The sequence below is a fragment of the Pomacea canaliculata genome, linkage group LG13 (assembly GCF_003073045.1).
Source record: "Pomacea canaliculata isolate SZHN2017 linkage group LG13, ASM307304v1, whole genome shotgun sequence".
NCBI lineage: Eukaryota > Metazoa > Mollusca > Gastropoda > Architaenioglossa > Ampullariidae > Pomacea > Pomacea canaliculata.
In genome coordinates, this window is record NC_037602.1 from 1,949,240 (window position 1) to 1,968,538 (window position 19,299).

General features: G+C 42.6%; 1 protein-coding gene across 1 annotated transcript in view; it reads right to left on the minus strand.

The window, feature by feature from the left end:
• LOC112553952 (neurotensin receptor type 1-like) overlaps nucleotides 1–19,019 on the minus strand; it is a 55,752-nt gene extending 36,733 nt beyond the window's left edge. Inside the window, 2 exon segments of the mRNA XM_025221481.1 lie at nucleotides 5,967–6,082; nucleotides 17,906–19,019. The gene's annotated coding sequence lies outside the window, so the exon portion shown is untranslated.
• Between the last annotated feature and the right edge of the window lie 280 nt (nucleotides 19,020–19,299).

The following is a 19,299-nucleotide window of genomic DNA, read 5'->3' on the forward strand; positions in this document are numbered from 1 at the left end:
ATGACTATTTTCACCTCATTTCTGATTTGTGTGTTATGGTCATTTGTACACAACTCACAATACAGTTTATACAGTTTATAGGTTGTCAAGATATATAGGTTATTTACTTCGGAACTGCTTTGCGCTGTCTAGTAGAGTAGGAATGATTCGTTTTTTGTACACCGAGGGCAGTAGTTATAAAGCGAGGATAAACCTTTGTCCTGGAGCAGCGTGAAGAACTCAAGGATAGATGTCTTGTTTCCACATTATAAAGCGATGTTTAAATGTTTTACCCTTCACGCCATACTAATAAATCTGTTGGAAAATGGCCTGGGGTCAACAAACATGGAGTGTTGTTTAACTTTGGAAACAAGATGCTTTTCTTGAGGTCTCCAATTTTCCCTGGGAAAAAAACTTACTTTCGCTCCATAGCTACAAAGTAGGTAAGATATAGTGAGCTATCCTGAACAATGTCTCTGAGCATAAAGAAGAGCTGTTTAAAGCGGTGCTGTCTGTGGACGGGTAGTTATCAGAGCCCATGCTGGGTGTGACGTGCTTTGCCGTGCTCCACATTCTGGTCGCCGACGGTAATCTCGAGATGCGCACGTGACTCGCTCTCGCTCAGGAGGCGGGCTCACCCTCTGTCTTCTCGTGTCACGAGAAAAGCAGGTAACAACATGCTGTCCAACCTCTATCTCTCTACAGCATTCGAAGTCCTAAAAAAAGTAGGTTTGCCGCACCAAAGTCAATTTGCCCCTCGCCGAGTCCAACATTCGTTGCAGGCAGCTGCAGGTCGAGGTCCAGATACTTGATCGCCTTTGTCTGGCAACCCTTTAGACCCAATGTCATGTTAACACACGATAAATAAATAACATAATCGCAAGATCTTTTCTTTGGTTAACCCTTTCTAAGATGAAAAAACGTTCAATGTGATTATATTTCACTTTCCCATTCATCCATGACAGGGTAAATTAATTTTTCACGAACGAATATAACAAGACATTTCCCAACATGAATTTTTTTCTGCGAAGCCATCTTGTGTTAGTTAACGGCAACTCATGCGAGCAAAATAGCTTTATTGCTGTCTACGGAGCCCCGTCTAGTCCAAGAAATAAGTTTCATTACTGTCAATTTGCAGGTCATGAAGCGAGAGATATGACTAAGCGAAGCACAAAGGAAGAGACGTATAGAAACAGCGATGACATAGATGTGGTGGTCCTCATACTTTATCGACTGTAACGAAGAATGAGCCAGGCTTTTTAAAGCCAATTATCGAGGCATGGAAAATATATTTGGTGTCCCTGCTGTGTCTATATGACTTGCGCCGGTGCTTGTCTGCGATCAATTGTTTCGTTCCTTGTAAAAATAAAATAAAAGAATTCCGGGGAAGATCGGATGAGCGGCGGGGTTTGAAAGTCTGTGCAATCGTGGAACACCTCGTTATCTTTTCACAAGTTTCTCTGCTGGAAGCTTTATTTAATGCCTTTGCTCTCAATGTGTCAACATGCATTCGTAATGTGTGAAGTCACGTGTGTGGTGCAGGACGGGTAGATCATGTGTTGGACTAGATTGTTCCTCTGATGACCTCTCTACCCTCCCCACTCCACTCCCTCACTTCAGGGCGATGATCAGAGATTCCATTTGTTGCGACTGGCATGGCAAAGCGATTGAAATCCATCGTTTGGTCGGCGTGATTTTTTTATCTGTTCATTAAAAACACGAGAGTGTGGCTTGCACAAGAGACTGTTCATGTTTCACTGACGGGCTTAATCAAGGAATTGTGGGAAACATTGAATAAAAAGACATTGAGAAAAAAATTGCAGGTGGTCTATAGGCAGTAAACTTAAAACAAATACATCAAATAACTTATAGTTATGATGATGTCAAATGCATCAAATACTTAACCATGTAGACCAAGAGCTCGATGACTATTTACCAACAACTGGATGACCGTTCGCGAGGCCACACCTACAAGTTCTGCGCAGTTGAAAAATCTCCACAAGGACTCAGCCAGGCAAACAAATAGAAAGGAAAAACATTAACAAGCATTGAAGATAATTATCTGAGCTCAAGAGATCGTAAGCAGTGCAAGCCTGGAGTTACAGAAGCAGACGAGGGCGAAACTGCGCGTCACGTGACCTCACAACAAAGCCACAGGGCGCGTTCATCATGGAGCCACACACTGCGACTGCGACTGTCTTCGAAGGAAAAACAATAAAAGCCGTCCTAATCATCTCTGAAAGTGCGTAAATTGCAACCACATAAAAAACTGAATTAAAATAAAATATGTAGAAATATGTTAGCAAACTGTGGCTTGATCCGCGCGAATGGTTTTAGTCTCTTTCATTCTTTTTTTTTTTCTCTCTCTTAGCGAAAACCACTGACCCTAAGGTCTCTGCCAAGAAAACGCGACAACATCCATCCCTGCAATAAAATTGTTTTTTTTTAACAACTTTCGTACATACAGACAGCATTGAAAAATATAGGAAAAAAAATTAAACGTGGAAATAGTTTATGGTTTGTTCAGCTCTGCTGGAGTTGCTGTAGTGCAGTGGTAAACAAGAGAATTAAAGTGTGAAGATAATTGTTTCAGCTTTTATTGTTATTGGTGTTTACTTTTCCGCTTTACACTTGATTGTCTATGCCAGTTTGGATTTTTCTTTAGCTGGTTATCTTCCTGTTTCATGAGTTAATGTTGGAGTAAGTAGTAGGTTTGGAAATTAGATTAAGGTTTGAGTAAGGCTCAAAGAAATATAAACAGAAGTTTATTGGACCTTGTTTACTTTCTTGTTTGTCCAAGCCGTGCATGATATAATGAAATAGTGTGCTTTGACAAGCTGCAAAACTCCGGTTCTGTTCATTGTGGATAAAATAATTTCACCTCTCGCTGAGGTCGGGTTGTGAACCATGCATGATTTAACTCATTTTTGCCCACTTTTATTGGCTGACATTTTCCTGTCCTCATTTAAGGTTGGAAAAAAGAATTTCACGTCCCGACATCGAAGAAGACCTTTGAACAAAGATTGAAGGCATAGTCTGAGAAAGATACCTGAGAGAGATACCTGAGAGAGATACCCGATAGAAGCTGCTCTTAACTTGCAACGACTCTCTAAGGAAAGTAGAAGCCTTCCGGCTGACAGGAAGCGGTGAAGGACAGACAAAAAGCAGAACACGAGCACGATAACACGATCAGTCTGTCCTTTCCCACTCCGTGATGATGCCAAAGGCAACACACCAGACTCTGTACCGAGACAAACAGTGTACAACTCTTGCGAGAAGAAAAAACTTTTCTGGTTAGTAGGTGGGTGGGTGGTCAGGCAGATGTCTATCCGAAAAAGTAGAGGCATAAGTTTAAAAAAACAAACAAACCCCACAGCCGACGGAACAGAAAGGAGTGAGCGCGGTCAAGTCATAACTACTCACGCCGACCCCGGTGGTGGGTCACGTGGCTGTCAGCTCCTCTCACACGAGTCGCAGTACCCGGGGTGCGCAATGAAAACGAGGGCTTGGTACTGCTTCGCTGATATCTTCACATACCTGTGGATTCTCGAACTGTCGTTGTATTACTACATTGAAATCATGTCACTGCTTGCTGTCCTAGTGCAGACGAAAGGAGATAAAAACATTTTTTAAAGTGTTTGTTGCCGACCAGCGCGGGTCAAAGAGAAATCGTATATGGGCCAGGGTAGATATCTACCCTGTCTGGGTCTTCTTGTGTGAGCAAGCTAATCACCATTGACCTTCAGATATTCTTTGTTTAATGAACCAGGTGAGGTGACAGTCACCACATGCTTGACAACAAAGATGTTGGTTTTCACTGTTGTTTTCTATACACGTTGGAAAATGCGTTCTTCAAATTATAATTATTAGTAGTATTATACAACACATATTCTCCTTGTATCTTTTCTTCTGTCTCCGTTCCTCTTTCTTTACAATCCATTGACTCTAAGAGTGCTCCTACCCTCCTCCCCACCTTTTTTTTGTAAGTTTAACTTTCTGAAAACCGCCGAAAAAAATCTTGAAAGGTAAGAAAGGCGAGACTAGCATCTAACTCCGAGCTATCAACTAGGACTATCAAAGCAAAAACATTCAGACATGACAGGTTGAAAAAGAAAAACAAATTGGTTGCATGACACTTGAACAAAGCCAGTGTTGTGTAACGATTCCCCCTCACAGCGACTGCAATGTGAAGGACAGTCTGTACAAGCAATGTTATTATTGCCAGGTTCTTATTTATCATTTTAGGTAACAGCAATGCTAATGTTCACCCGTCAGACGGTTGTAGAATAATCCCTTGTTGCTTTGGCTTAAAATCTCACACAAGAGCTTTGAAACCAATAATGGATAAAGTAAATAACCCGATACACCTAGCATGATGTAAATACAAGGCTTCACCTTATCTCATCCCCAGTCCATACAGACACCCGGCTTTTGTTATGTTTGCAGATTAGTTTCCGAATATTCGACCTTGTATGATTGCGTGTTCCTGTTAATCTTATACAAATCCCAACTTGAAAACATGTGCGCAGTTCCTTCTCCACATTTTCGTTCAGCTTTTAATTAGTTTTTTTTCCCACTCACCCCCGTGCCTCACCATGCGGAACGTATTGTCCTCACATAAAGGTGCATGGATACACCGAAGGTCCTTGAAGCAGATGAAACGACAAACATTTCAGACGATGAAAGATGTCTGACATTATGTTTCGCCTTGTTTTGTTTGTTCTACAAAAAGTTTCCAGGAGGACGTGCAAGAAGCTGTTATTTCAGCGAGAGGCAGCAGGTTTTCGAGGGACTATTTTCCAAGAATTTTAGCCGCGTAATAATCTGCGACACGTACAAAAGACGGTCATCAAAGTGAACAAGGACCATGATCTATAAGGTGCACTGCATGTCCCCCCGGCTGGCATTATCTCTGTGTAAAGAGAACAGAAATGGACATCGCCATCATTATCAGCGACATTACAAAAGATCAGAGGCCGCCAGCCTGTGGCTTAGTTGTAAGTGTGTAGAACATCCTTGGAGAAATCGAAGATGTCCTTTCTTATACTTGTATCTCCCTGTTTGGACTTGTGTAAACAGACAACAGGGGCCTGGGACCAGGGAAACAACTCAATCCAATAAGAATAGATGGATGGTGAACGAACAGCATTCTGAACATGGATAAATCATATGAGGGGTGAGCTGAATCCTTTTATGTTAGCCATATAGCGGGTATAATGTGCACCCGGTGTCTGTTAACCCTACCTTCCGACTGAGTTAATGAAACACCGAAGGATGAACACAGCTCAGTTATAGGGAAAGAAAAGTTCGGATGTTTGTGTGATGTACAGGTGCTGATGACAATTACCAAGGTGGATGAACATCGGGGATTCTTTATCTGCCACGTGTCGCACCTGCGTCTATTTGAAGGTAATGTTTGTAAAATATTTATCAGACACCTAGTCCCGTGTCTGACCACAGCAAAACTGTGCATGATGTGAAAGGAAGGAACACAAGGCTTGAATAAAGGATACTAACGCTGTAAATCATTTCCGTTGAAAATGTTCAGGTTTTAAACAAACCGTTACCTTACTGTAATGTCTGACTCATCGCTGAGAGTCGGTTTTGGGAGCCCGCCATTTTTTGTGTATTATTTTCGCGAAGGAAAACAAGCTGACACTTATTTAGGACGTAGGTGTTACCTTTTGGCAAGGGAGTTCATTATGTGTCACGGTTGTCTTCCCTCCGCTCTTCTTCGCTGTCTCTGGGTTCGAAATTGTATGGCAACATCCCTACATCTGTGCATGGAGCCAGAAATTTCCAGGTCTGCAGGAGGGGTTCTGTTTTCCATGGTCTGACCTTTCTACACAGTTGCATTACTTTCAATAAACTTCACACCCTCCCGACATTGTGGCACGCCAAAGCTCAGTGAACCTAATCAAAACACACACACACAAACTCTTTCTCTTGCTGCAATAGAAATGTAAACAGGAAAAAAGCAAAGTTACCTTGGAGGCGAACACAAGATTTATTTCTCGATGGCGCCTGGACTGGAAATAACCGCCGGTGTCCCTGTCCATGGGATGCCTTCACACGAGGGAGGAGAGGATGTGGGAGGGGTCTGCTGTAACAGGTCAGACAAGATTCACGGAGGATCACTGACGAGATTCGTGAGGAACCTGATGCACAAACGTGCAACACCTGCTTTAGGTGAAGTGTGTAGTTTATGACCAGACAAATACTCTCAACATTTCGAGTTACACAGCAAACACCCCGCGGGCCAGAGTCGCAGGCCCGTGTGATCACAACCCTGGAAAGAATAAAATGCTCAACATTTAGGTTTTGTGGTTTTCTATCACCTTGGACTTTGCTGTATGCAATAGAAACAAATTCAATTGTGTCATTTATTGCACTTCCGTGTCTAATTTTGTATGTGTGTCTACATGTCGTCTGCGCGATTGTTATTGAACTCGACGAACTCGTAATTAAAACGTTTTATGTTCAGACAAGTCCTCCACAGTTCAGCGCTATTTCAATGAATAATTTTTAAATGCACACTTTTCTTATGATGTCCTGGTGTCACTAAAGAGGGAAATTTATCCGAGAAGACGGATCTTGACTTAACAATAAATAACCAGAAAAAAACTAAAAGAAATCGTAGAAGTATCGTAAAGGCGTCAGCACTTGAACACAGCCTTGAATCAGAACAAAAGAAGTCTGTTCGCGAACAGTTGCATAGAATAACACTTGCTAGAATGTCTTCAAATTATGCAAGCCTTTTATAAATCTTTTTTTGGTATATCCGTGTTTTCAACCGTGTCCGCTTACGCGATCTCGTGATAAAAATATTTTAAAAAAGGGATATAGGGATGTGATTAGTCTAAGATGGAAGCAGACTGATGCAAAGAAAAAATAGAAAAAATAATTGCGTTAGCAGAAAGCCAGTTTGTTCGCCCTGGGTACATTAAACTTGCATGTGCAGAAGCTACGATCCGTAAAATCGACACAAAATCTGCCATTTTCCCGAGCATCCCGGGGCTGGCTGCAGAGGCTGTCATACGCATGCGCAGTGGTGGACGGCGCAATAAATATGGCGGCGCATCGCCCTCATAAATAAAAGATCGTCTGCGATGAGCTGAAACGGTCCAGGCATTGTTAGACTGACTGACCACCAGACCTGAAAAAACTGGTGGTAGTGTGGAATCCAACATTCCTCTACAGATGTCGAATTTCCTTCACGGATGACCGGTCGTCGATGACAGTTGAAGTGACTCCTGTTCTTTCATTGGTCTTCGCTTCCTTTTTTTTTTTTTTGGCCACCACGTGCACCCTCATTCATTTTACGAGGATGATTACATTTGTGCCTGGTCGTCAGTCTCTTGTTAAGCGAAGTATCAAATTTTCTTAGCGGTTTGAGTTAAAATAAAGCCCGTGTGTTGATTATCACCTGGGTATCACGTGGTTGTCACATGAGCGAGAAAATACTTTTGATTATTCATCCTAATACATGTAATGTAACCAAATATTCTCGGTGCTAATTGAAATCATAAAATGTGCATGAGAATATTGGAGAATGTTGAAGTCGGCCTCTATAACCGGGTGGGTCAAGGGTGAATAGCTACCGTGGAACAAACAGCTAAAATAGTTATTTTCCAATTGTTAGACTGCTAGACATTAGCCATCCACCTTACAGTAGCGGCTCACCGTGGACCCTCCCCAGGACAGCTTGAAAGCCTCCTTTGAATCGGCGTGCCTGAGTTTACAATAAACTGTAAACAATAGAATGAAGTTGTGGTATACGTAGCTAAAAACAGACTTGACTCACCACCTGACAGCAACATCAAGGTTAGAAATATATACCGTGAAGGCGGATTTTTAAGACACTAAAAAAAGCTGGACGAAAATCTGGAGAAGAAAATACGCACACGTTTTCTAGTTAGGACTAGCATACAATTACCAGGAACACGCACTCATACAGTGAGAAGTGATCCGCTGTTAGTCTCGGCGAGCATAAACAAAGAATAAGAATAAACCGGAAGCTTTGTTGTCTCATGCCTCGTTTTAGAAGTTAACTGGAAAAAATCGTCTGCCAGCAGTCCAGTAATACAAGTTCGCGAGGAGACAGAATTCACGCGAGATGTTCAGTGACGTCACTCGACAGACATGGCGGCCGGCTTCAGCCACAGCGGACCTGTGTTTTATGCTTGATTGTAAACGAACGATCGTTTTGAAATCGGAGAAGTCCCAAACTGTATCTGTATTTTCTCTTTTTCTAATGCACGTACGCACGTACGCACACGCTTGTTTCATCTCATTCTTCTCCGTGAACACGACTGACCGAACGCTTCCATGCCCTCGACGATGCTCGCCGACACGCGATGCTGTGCATACTCATCTGTTTCCATGCGACCCATGGCCAGTCTCTCTCGTCAGGTCATGGGCAGATGGTTCCGCCGTCTGTTTATCTTTACTTTGCTTATCCTTCCTGCCACCTTGCATAGTATGCACGCCTGACATCGTCCACATGGTGTAATCCTCACTTGTATCAAACACTTTTATTATTTCTATTCATCTAGCGGACGAATCATCTCTTGCTATGTGTGCACAAAATTTAGTGAAAAGTGTATGAGAAAGTTTTGTGAATTATCACCGCGAGCAGGGAGTGGTTGGAGGGAGAAGTAGGACAAGGTGAATGATAACAAAAAAAACACAAAAAAACACTGGCAGCAGCAGCAATGCCAACAATCAGCTCAATGACTATCAATGATGTGGAAATATCACGCCACGTGCCATAAACTCCGGCCACCAGCATGGCCCCATTGATACGAAGAATCGAGATTAGTGGATCGACAAGTCTGGCTTAGCAGGACATGAATATGTATCAAATGGTCTGTTGCTACAGGGTGCAATGGCACTCGCTTGGAACGCCAAATACCCGCCATTACAGTTCCCTGCTCGGAAAACAATCCCTGTAATTAGCACCTTCACCATTCAACATTATTTTTTCATAAGCAGAGCTACAGCAAAAACATTCAATGAACACTTTTCTTTAACTGACAGAAAGAATAAAATGCTTCTGAAAAGACAAATATTTTACAACTTATTTTGGGTTTTAAACAACTAATAGAGATAATGTCATGTATGAGACAACATTCAGAGAATTATTATCATATTATTTATGATTTACAGATGCGTTAGATGTTTAAGGAAAAACACACGCCATGGATGCTCAAGGAAGAAAATGTCTTCTCCAGCAACAATAACAATAATAATTGAAACCACTTGCAACTGTAGACTGGAGACTGAGATAATGTTTCAACGTCTCTATCTCTTCCCACATTTGTAAAAAGATTTTCGAGAAATTTTTTCGACTAATCATGGATTGTTCTACTATTCGTCTCTCCACAACAGTTTGGGTTTGCTTTGGTCCATGGCTGCTCTCTTGACATCCTGCTGTTGGCCTCCGTGTGATTGGCAGTTAAATGTTCCACGTCAGCACATGCAGACTCCACTTCACTTGCTGAACCGCCTGTCGTCTGCTTTAATGTCTGCGACCTTTTGTAAAGTTCCTGAGGTAGATGTCGCTGTACTTGAAGAGGAAGATGGTAAAGTTCACCGCCAAGAACTGCTGGGGAGGCAATGAAATGAAAGACTTTGATCGTTGTACGTGGGCAGCGTACTTACCTGTGCAAGTGACCCACAAAGGGTTTTCTTAAACTAGGCAACTGTTATTATATTATATGGTTGTTTTATTGCACATTCTCTACATGACCATCGTGTAATCATTTGCAGTCACCGGACACGTTTGAACGAAATTTTGAAGAAGTTTGAAAAATATTTTATACAACCATCAGATAAAATCTTTGTTACACATGGTCAAACGTTTATTCTTATGAAATGTAGAATCCTATAGCTTCTTTTAGTAGCTGATTCCAATGTATCCTCTTGTCCTGTGTAGTAAAACCACGTGACTCCCAGTATATCGGGTGAGACCGATTATGCCGGGTAGCTAGGTGCCCAGCTACACTTTTCTTATTCTCTTCCTTTTTTTCTTCTTATTTTGTAGCGGAGGTACTTGTTCCCGGTGCGACAGACCGAGGGGTCCCCAGACAGTTTAGGCGGAGGATATCTTAGAGACTGACCCCGGTGACCCGCGTTATACATACACGCACGCATCATGATGAATAATGTATTCATGACCGACACGTATTGAGCTAATATAAAATCCACACGCAAATCCCTAGAAACAGAAGAGGATCACCATCCCAAGGTGGGGTCATTTTCCACCCGGCTCGCAACTGGCTGTCAATATAATGTATCATAGAGATAAACGTATTCACATGTAATATATACACAAAGTCTAAAGTCAACAGAGGTACCCTCGGCTCTCTTGCTTTCTGGGTCATGACGAAACTAAGCATACAGACAATGATGATAATTCAAATTATCTTTTGCTTTTACTTATATCTGTTCAATGGATGATGTACATGGTGCACGTCACTGTTGAATGCACAAAACCAGACAGAGAGAGAGAGAAAGGGAAGGAGAGAAAAGGAGAGAGAGAGAAGGGGCTAGATAGAGATAATGAGAGCACGCAAGACTTCACTAATAAGTAGAGAGTTTCATCTCACCCACGATGTAAAGCACATCCTACTTATTCTCACGTTCCTCGCGGTGCCTGGAGCAGAGCAGTAATCACTTGAAGAGCGCAGGCGCCATGTTTGCTTTGATAAAGTGTGAGCACGTCTGTGGCGCCACGAGACCGTGGAATGCAGGGCCAAGTATGCAAGCACGTGCACACACACACACTGTACACACACACACACACACACTGCACACACACACACACTGTACACACACTTTACATTCACACACACGCGCGCGCGAGCGCTCGCGCACACACTCATTTTAGAGGATCAAAACGAACGTTGCTCTTTCCTTTTCTTCTTTTTTTTGTAATTTTTTTCTAAGGACTGTGGATGGGGGTAGTCTCGAACAGATCTTATCGTTTTTATAAAAAACAAAAAATAAATACTCCTCCCAATGTTGAGCACATAACTCGAATAAGGCCAAGGAACGAATGTAGAGTAACCTACTCCTGATATCCACATCACCAGACTGTTCAGAGGTGCTGCGACCTGAGGAGAGTGTCCCCTCCCTGTATCATCAGTGTTTCCACTCACGAGAGAGAAGGAAGCAAATTAAAAATATGACAACACTTTAAGAAGCTCTCTACTTAGAAACTGTCTCCTGAAGGCAAATCTTTCATGCAAAACAAATCAGAGAGAGAGAGAAGAGGAAGAAAAAAAAAAGAGGAAAAAAAATGTTATCGTCTAGCGAGAAATTAGATACTAACTTTCTTTACAGACTTTAGCAGATTGTCTGACGAAGTCAGTGGAGCTTGCCGAGAACATTTATGACTAATTCACCAGCAGCAGCAACAGAAATGTCGCTATAATTAGCTCTATAACGCATTTTTTTGGGAAAAAAAAAAAAAACAAACACACCATTACATTGGCCGTGTAGCAGTTTTTTATTCACCTGTACAGTGAATCACTGACACCCTTCTCAGATAGTTCATTCCTACACTTGCGACTACGTGGAACTGACGAGTGAATAATGACTAACACTGACGAGCGTAAAGTAGCTAAATCTAGCGAGTAATAGTTAGGTGTTATAATAGCTAAAACTTACACAGCACTAAAACTTTCCCTTGTTGGCTTTCTGTGCATTGTAAACAAGAAATAATATGATTCTGGTCATTGCAACGATAATAAAAGCTGTGATGATGATGATGATGATGATGATGATGATGATGATGATGATGATGATGACGACGACAACGACGACGATGCACTAATTGACAACGATTACTTTTCGTTTTTCCTTCTTGTGACAGAAACCTGCGCCAGAAAAAACTCAGTGAAACAATCCTGCCATTGATTTCGCTTCATGATGATGAATGCGGTACCTGCAGAAACAAAGCGTGGGTTTCTGGCAGCAGGAACAGGTTAGAGTTGCATTTGCCGAGAGCTGGCGCTTCTAGCATCTCAAACAATCCTCACGCATCTCTTAAACGGGTGGGTGTGGGTGTCTCGGTGTTGGTCTCGGCAGACAGACAGCAGTCCACCTATATACATGTCTGTACAACCAGTTTGTGTCCAACTTTCTCGCCAGTGACCTTACATAACCCGGATTTAAATTTTCGGCACTGGAAATTCCAGCGGGAGCAGCAGGATGCAGCGACACAGGCCCTGCAGTGTTACATTCTAGAAGCATTACACACTTTACTCGGCACCGGTGCTCAATAAATGCAGCTTTTGCAAATCTAGTAGTCATCCGCCGTTCTCAAGGGAGGTTACTCTCGCAAAATTTCCGGCCGCTCCCTGTCATGAACCCATCTCAACGGTTGTGTGGAGCTCGGGTGACTTAGTGGTTCTTTCCCTCGGGTCTCGACCCATACAAACGTGTTGTCCGAAGGGTACAGTCGTGCAGGTGAGAATGTTATAGCCATGGAGATGCTTGGACGAGTAAGTGAGAAATATTTCAAGCTATAAAGATAATTATGTGGGGTTCATTTTGTAGAGATATGAACTGTCGGAGGAGGAGGAAAAGGAGGAAAGGAGGAGGAGGAGGAGGAGGAGGAGGAGGAGGAGGAGGAGGAGGAGGAGGAGGAGGAGGAGGAGGAGGAAGGGGCTCAACGGACCTAATCTATGAATATTCACACTTACACCAAAACAATCTCAGAAAACAATTGGTTATATGAGCCAACCAAATCAGAACAATATCACAATTTTACAGAAGAGCAAAATAATAAATAAGCCTCGGATGAATGATTGTTGTGAAATAATAAACGGCAGAATAATGAAAAATGTATAACAATGCTAACAATGGAGGAAGGTCTAGCGACACAAAGATTTGTATTTCGAGGACGAACAGAGGGTTGACAAAGTGACTAGTGTGGCGTACAGCCTACAGCCTCCTAACCTGGATTCTGTCTGGTGTTGGACAGCAGCTACAACAACAAACCTCAGCAAAAGACAAGCTCGGCTTACAGTCACCAAGGCCCGACATCCAGTGTTTATCGCTTGTTTGTCACACGGAGAGTTGCTTCACGCCTCGCGTCACATGGATGATGGCAAGAAAAAGTCACACCGAGCGAATCGTGATTAGACTGATCGACTTTTACAAGCGTATATTATTGAGGAAACATTATACCATTGAAAACAAGGAGGAAATCAAAGAATGAAAGAAAGAAAGAAGAAATAGGACAAAAAATATTGAAAGGGTGATGCTAACAAGAAAAAAAAAAAGGAAAAAAATAATGGTGAAAACGATTCAAAGTAACATATTCTGATAATTATGTTTTTATCGCAGAACCCACTAAAGCAAATTGATAGGAAAAAAACACATATCTGAAAAAAATCATGTTATTTCTGTTTTGTTCACACTGTGCGTCAGTCGCATCCTTGGAAGGTTTACCAATACAGCAGTCAGGGTCTGACACATTATGAATTGTATGCTTAGGGTTGTGGATTATATTGTATGCATTTCTCTGGAAATAAGAAATGATTTAGATTATTTCTGTGCAACATTTGGCCTGGGCCCATAGGTCACTGTCAGCACGCTCTCGCCGACTATCTCTTCAGACCGTTCTTAGCTGGGCAAAGTGCCGAGCCTGACATGTCCAAAGTGGCCCAGCGGCCCCTCGTATTGGCAAACAGGTTTGTACTTGACTCTGTGTGTTGACCGAAGCTTTGCCTCCATCCCTTTGCACATTTAACACTTTCGATGCCTTCAAGTCTAGCCTTAAAACACCTTTTTATCGTTGTAGCTGGTGGCTTCGTCAGCTCTCTTTTCAGACCTCGTGTGGTGTGTGTACGTGAAATATGTGTTGAGAGAAATATTAGTAAGAGGATTGTTTGTCAAAGAAAATTAAGCTTGTCGCTGGCAGGGCGTCGTGATCTTCTGCAAGAACCTTTCCATCATACAAAAAAACCATGAAGAATTACAAAAAATTTAGGAGTTTGATATATATATATATAAACGAAATTTAGAGTGATTCATAAGTTTGATGTTTTCACGGTTGTCATTTTGTACTATATGAGAAAAGTGGGATAAAGTAAAGACATTCGTTACCACTGCGCTAGCGAGCAACCCTTGTTTATACCCACGCCAACAGGACACAGCTCTTCTACCCGGGTCTCGTCAACATTGCAACAGATTCGTAAAAGACATGAAAACGGATTTCAAGAAAAAATTTTTTTTTAATGGAATGCCAGCTACAAAGTCAATTTAAAAAGTGAAATCCTGCATCTCGATGCACGGGATGTAATCTTCCATCATGTTGTCCTCTATCTCCTCCAGGTCCGGGTCACGGCCGTGACCTTTCGCTAGTCTCTAGATGTTTGTCTGTCCTCGTGATAGCTGCGTATCAGCCGACTTCTTGTCTGATGTTTGCAGTAGGTATGTATGTTTAAGACATCAACCTTTACAGAGGGTCAGGTCAAGCATCCACACGGCGAATGCAGGGCATGTAGCAGGAGCTTGAGGATTGTGGACAGTGAAAGAATTCGGTGTAAGTAGGTGACATGCTGCTCACGTGTGAATGTGATGAGGGGAAAGAATAAAAAGCTTAGAGATGTTTGATATCGGTCACTACTTTCTCATACTTACATCTCCATCTATCTAGCTTGCAATCTACCAGAAGGACAGCCGTTGCCCAAGTACAATACCTGACAATGTATTGACAAAGTCTCAGTCTCTTGTTGTGGGACGTCCCGTCCCAGTGTGCACCGCTCCAGAAGAACGGAAGAGCTCGACACCACTGCCAGCCCTGAGTGGCTCCAAGAGGCCAAGAAAACCATCTCCAGATCTCTGGTCTACTTCCGGTTGCCAGAACTCGTAGGATGTGGAAAGCCGCCATTAAAAGCTGTCATTGCTGCAGTGCTACATCCCGCATTTCTCGAGAGCTCTTAAACATGAAGCAGCTTGTGAACGGCCCTGATGTGGTCTGTTCTGAACATGTTGCTCCTACAAACAGAAAACTGTTCACAGAGCAAGTAAATAAAGTCTCCACAAAACGCATCTGCAAGGGAAAGGAGAATTTTATGATGTGTTTACCCTTGGCAACCAGAATCACAGAAGCCAGTGGTAACAATTATTAGAAATTCTGAGAATCTGAAAATGAAAACAACGCCCATTTAATGAAAAGTACCCTGCATAATGTGCATGTAATTTTTTCGTTTTGCTAAAACTATCACTGCGCTGTAATACTTATGTTTCAGACATTTTAAAATTTGGAAAGTTCGTTCTGTTCGGTAGAAACCTTGTTTCAACCTCTGTGAAAGCGGCTTTTATATATCTCTGTGACAGAGACCTTTCTTTCAAACAGAAGAAGATTCGATCTGTTGGCATCACTTTCCGAGTTAAAGGTTTCCGCCTGCTGCAGACAGAATAACTTCTTTCTGTGGATGAAGTCGCTTGGTGCACAATTCCTCAATGTGTTGTTTGTTCCCAGGAGATGTCTAAGGCCTGACAATCATTAATATTTTGCCAAAGAATGCACATATGACATGTTTGTCTCCATGTGGTGACAGGCTGTCTCTGAAGAACTTGATGTAAACACATGAACTCACTTCGCCGGCATCGCAGCCAGAAGAGTGACAAGAAGGACAATGGAGCCTGGGGTGGGCTGCATTACACACAATTCCAACTTCTCACAGGGTCAAACGGGGTCAGCACGTGATACCCCAACCAGTTCAAACACCGTGAGGGTAGTTTCTGAAGGCGGTGATTGAAGGCTTAGGTGGTAGAGAAATTTGTCTGATTGTGAATGAAACTCTACCTCTGGTAGATATTTTTTCAACCCTGAATCCTTCCCCCTCAAACCTACTATGTGTAGGCAATAATTAGTACAGAGCATTCATTCCACCCTTTAATTCGTTTTTGAAAATAAGAAAAAGCCGCACTGACAGTGTCATGCATGGTAGGTCACGTGTTTACAATCTAAACATAGGAACAAGTGGGTGCTTGTTTGTATCTTCTTGATAATCTAGAGAACATCCGGTTGTCAGAGGCTTGTTGACACGGAAGGAACAACAAGAATAAACACGAATTAAAAGTCTTCTGCATTTACACCATTGGACAGACGCCATACTCACTGACAGACACGGTGTGAAATAAGTATATTCTTGTATAAAGGAGTACAATTGGTGCCATTGAAATAAATTCAGAAACACGTTAAGCAGGTGAACTAACGAAAGATGTCACGTATTTCTTCTTGTGAAGTAGATAACCAGCTTCCAGACATGTTGACTTTAATTAAGATATCAAGATGATGTTTAAGACCACGATCTTTCGCATGAGGCCGCAGAAGAGTCTTGTGACCAAGACCACAGTCGGCAAGGTCTGTCTTCAGCACCAGATCTTTAAATAAGTATTTTCCCTCCTTAAAGTCCCGGCACAACCCTCAGGGCTGAGTAAGAGTGTGTAACCCAGAAGATCCCAGTGAGATTTCTGTCCACGACCTGCAATTAGACAACAACGCACGTGCGCACGACACGCGCCTTCCCTCGATACACCCACAGTTGTGACACAGCCTGCTTCTTCATCTTTCGCACTTTGCTCCAACAAAGGGCACGTGATCGTTTGCTGATGGCTGCTAAGCCCACTGAGCCCTCGGGGACCTGTTCTTTTCCGGAAAGAGAGAGAGAGGCAAACGAAAAAAACAGCGAACTGGTTGTTCATGGAGGTCCTTGTAGTTGTGCTTCCGGTGTGAGGCTGCAGCTAATGCATCATGGGCATCGATGTGATGCAGGGGACCTCAGTGCAACACTTTCACACTCACACACAGGAAGATGCTGACACTTTAACATCCTTGCTGTACAGGACCCCGGCACGAACTGTTTATAATCATCACGCACACACTTTTGTTTTTAATGAGCCAAAGTAATTTTGTGTCAGTGCACGAGCGAGCATGTCAATCATTAAATCAGAGAGAGAAAAAAAAGAGGACAGAGAAACGAAGAGTATGGAAGGAAAAAAACAAACAAACAAACAAACAAACAAACAAACAAACAAACAAACAAACAAACAAACAAACAAACAAAAAATGAGTTTAGCGGACCTTATCAAAAAGTTTTCACTTACATAATTACATACAGACAAAAATATATTACAAAATATGTCAAAAGGTAAAAGCATATAGATATTTAATTATAAATAATTAGATGGATGACCTCTTAGCTTAATTAAGTGGGTGACAACAGAGCTATATGGGTGACGACCCCACTCATCTCAAGTGGGAAGTAAAAACTAAAATTACACTGCAAGTACAAGTATGCAGGACAAACAACAACTCCCTTTATATATTACAGAGCGGCACATCTGAACTTTGCCTTCTTCAAGTTAACATTTGTTCTACTAGAAAATATTTTAATCGACCTGAATGTCTAAATTTTCTTTCCTTACCAACATATGTGCGCTTGTGATAAACTATTCCTGAACTTGTCTGACCTTACAGCCCTTAGAGCTGTTCCCAAGTGGACACCACCTTCGTTCCCCTCCACAGCTGTCAAAGTTTTTCCATTTAAAAGTTTCTAGATTAATCAGTTTTCTTGTAAAGAATAGAAGTTATAGAAACTTGGGTTATTGTTAAAAAAATAAAAATCCTGTATCAACGATTCTTTGAAGGCATATACGACAGACACGTGGTAGCAAGCATCCACCTGGTCTCCATCTTAAGCCTCTTTTTGAAATCTCCCTCACTCCTCCAATCTGTCTTTTAGTGTCTTTGTTCTCTTATCTATTTGCGTACAATGATCTCTTTGGCCTTTCTGCGACAAAAAATGAATATACTTCATCCTAGTAACCTTTTCTTCAGTGCGTCTGTCTGTCGGGTGTTCTGGTTCTTTAGCATACATGAGAAAAATTGCGGGTACCTTACCTGCAGAAAGTCTGGAAGAAAGTTGGAGCGAAGAATGTCTTTTCAGTGCTGCCAGCCTCGGGTGGGTTTAACTGGGTGGAACCGTCGACAAGCACCAGAAGCACACAGGTATGTGGACTTTGCGAATTGATCACTCAGTCTGCTCAGGAGGGAAGTTTCAAGTCCAAGTGAGCATTGACATCTTCTTTTGTCGTCTGTATCTTCTTTCCAAAAGTTTCAGTCTCCGCTGTTGGCTAATAAAATATTTTATTAATATCAGCGATACTCAAACTTGTTTGACATGTGCAGCCACATCTGTGGCTACTTAATCCTCACTTTTATACCAAGTCGTGGAGCGTACCCCTCGTTTATTTTGAAGGCCTCGGTCGTCTTTTACGAGCAGTTACTTTTTGGAAATGTTTCTTGGAATAGAGGAACAACATGCTTGGAAGTTGGTTTCAAAGCGCAGATCTCCTTGTAAGCTGTGTTTGATGGAGGTGCTTGGAGAGGAGGACAGGTTGATGAACTACTCACAAGTTCATTACGAGGCCGAGATCACCTTTCAAGTTGGTTTTTGTGTTTGTGTTTGGAAGGCAGGAACGAGACGTAAAAGAAGAAAATTGTTTGATGATCCCGCGGGTTATTTAGTAGATGTCTGACTTCTTTCTCTCATCGCTGTTTGACTGGAAACAGATCCGAACTAAGCAGGGTGGTCACCGTCGCTGGCTTATGAATGCACCCGCATCTTTGAAGGTGCGAAGGTGGCGAATAGGAGGGAGGGACTTGGAAGACGTGGCAGTGGTGGTGGAAATCACATCTCTTCCATATTTCCAACAGTACATGGAGTAGACAAGTGGTAGAGGACGACGAGCGCGCGCCAAGTCTCGGTGTCGCGGCCTCATTGCACGCGCACTGCCTCTCGTCGCATCCCGCGGAAAGATGCGTGAAGCGGGCGTCGACCGCAGGCCTTCTTCAGGCGCGCGCTGCTCGGACAAACGCTGTGCCCCAGGGATAACCAGATGCACTTAGAATGTAGATAAATCATTTATTTTATTGCGAGTTTATAGATCGTAGAAGGTATCTCCAAAACCGGGTCATGTATACTTGCTTCCCTCCTTGCCCGAGGCTGACTTTCGAAGCTTGCCTCCGTCGCAGCGCGTGCAACGAGCGAGCGTTGCTGGTCCGGGTCAAAGGTCGGGGTGAGGGTAATCAGAGTTGACGTAAGAACAACATTGATGTTCAACGGAGTGTGACCTTGCCTTCTGCTCTCCTACAGCTGCTTGTTGTGAGGAGCAATGTAAGCTCTGCTGACTGTTGATGATGAACATCAAAACAAACATTAGCACACGGGGGTGCACAGATGTCTCGCAAACCCGTACCGCATGCATGGACTTTCTGTTTGGAGTTGATGAGTT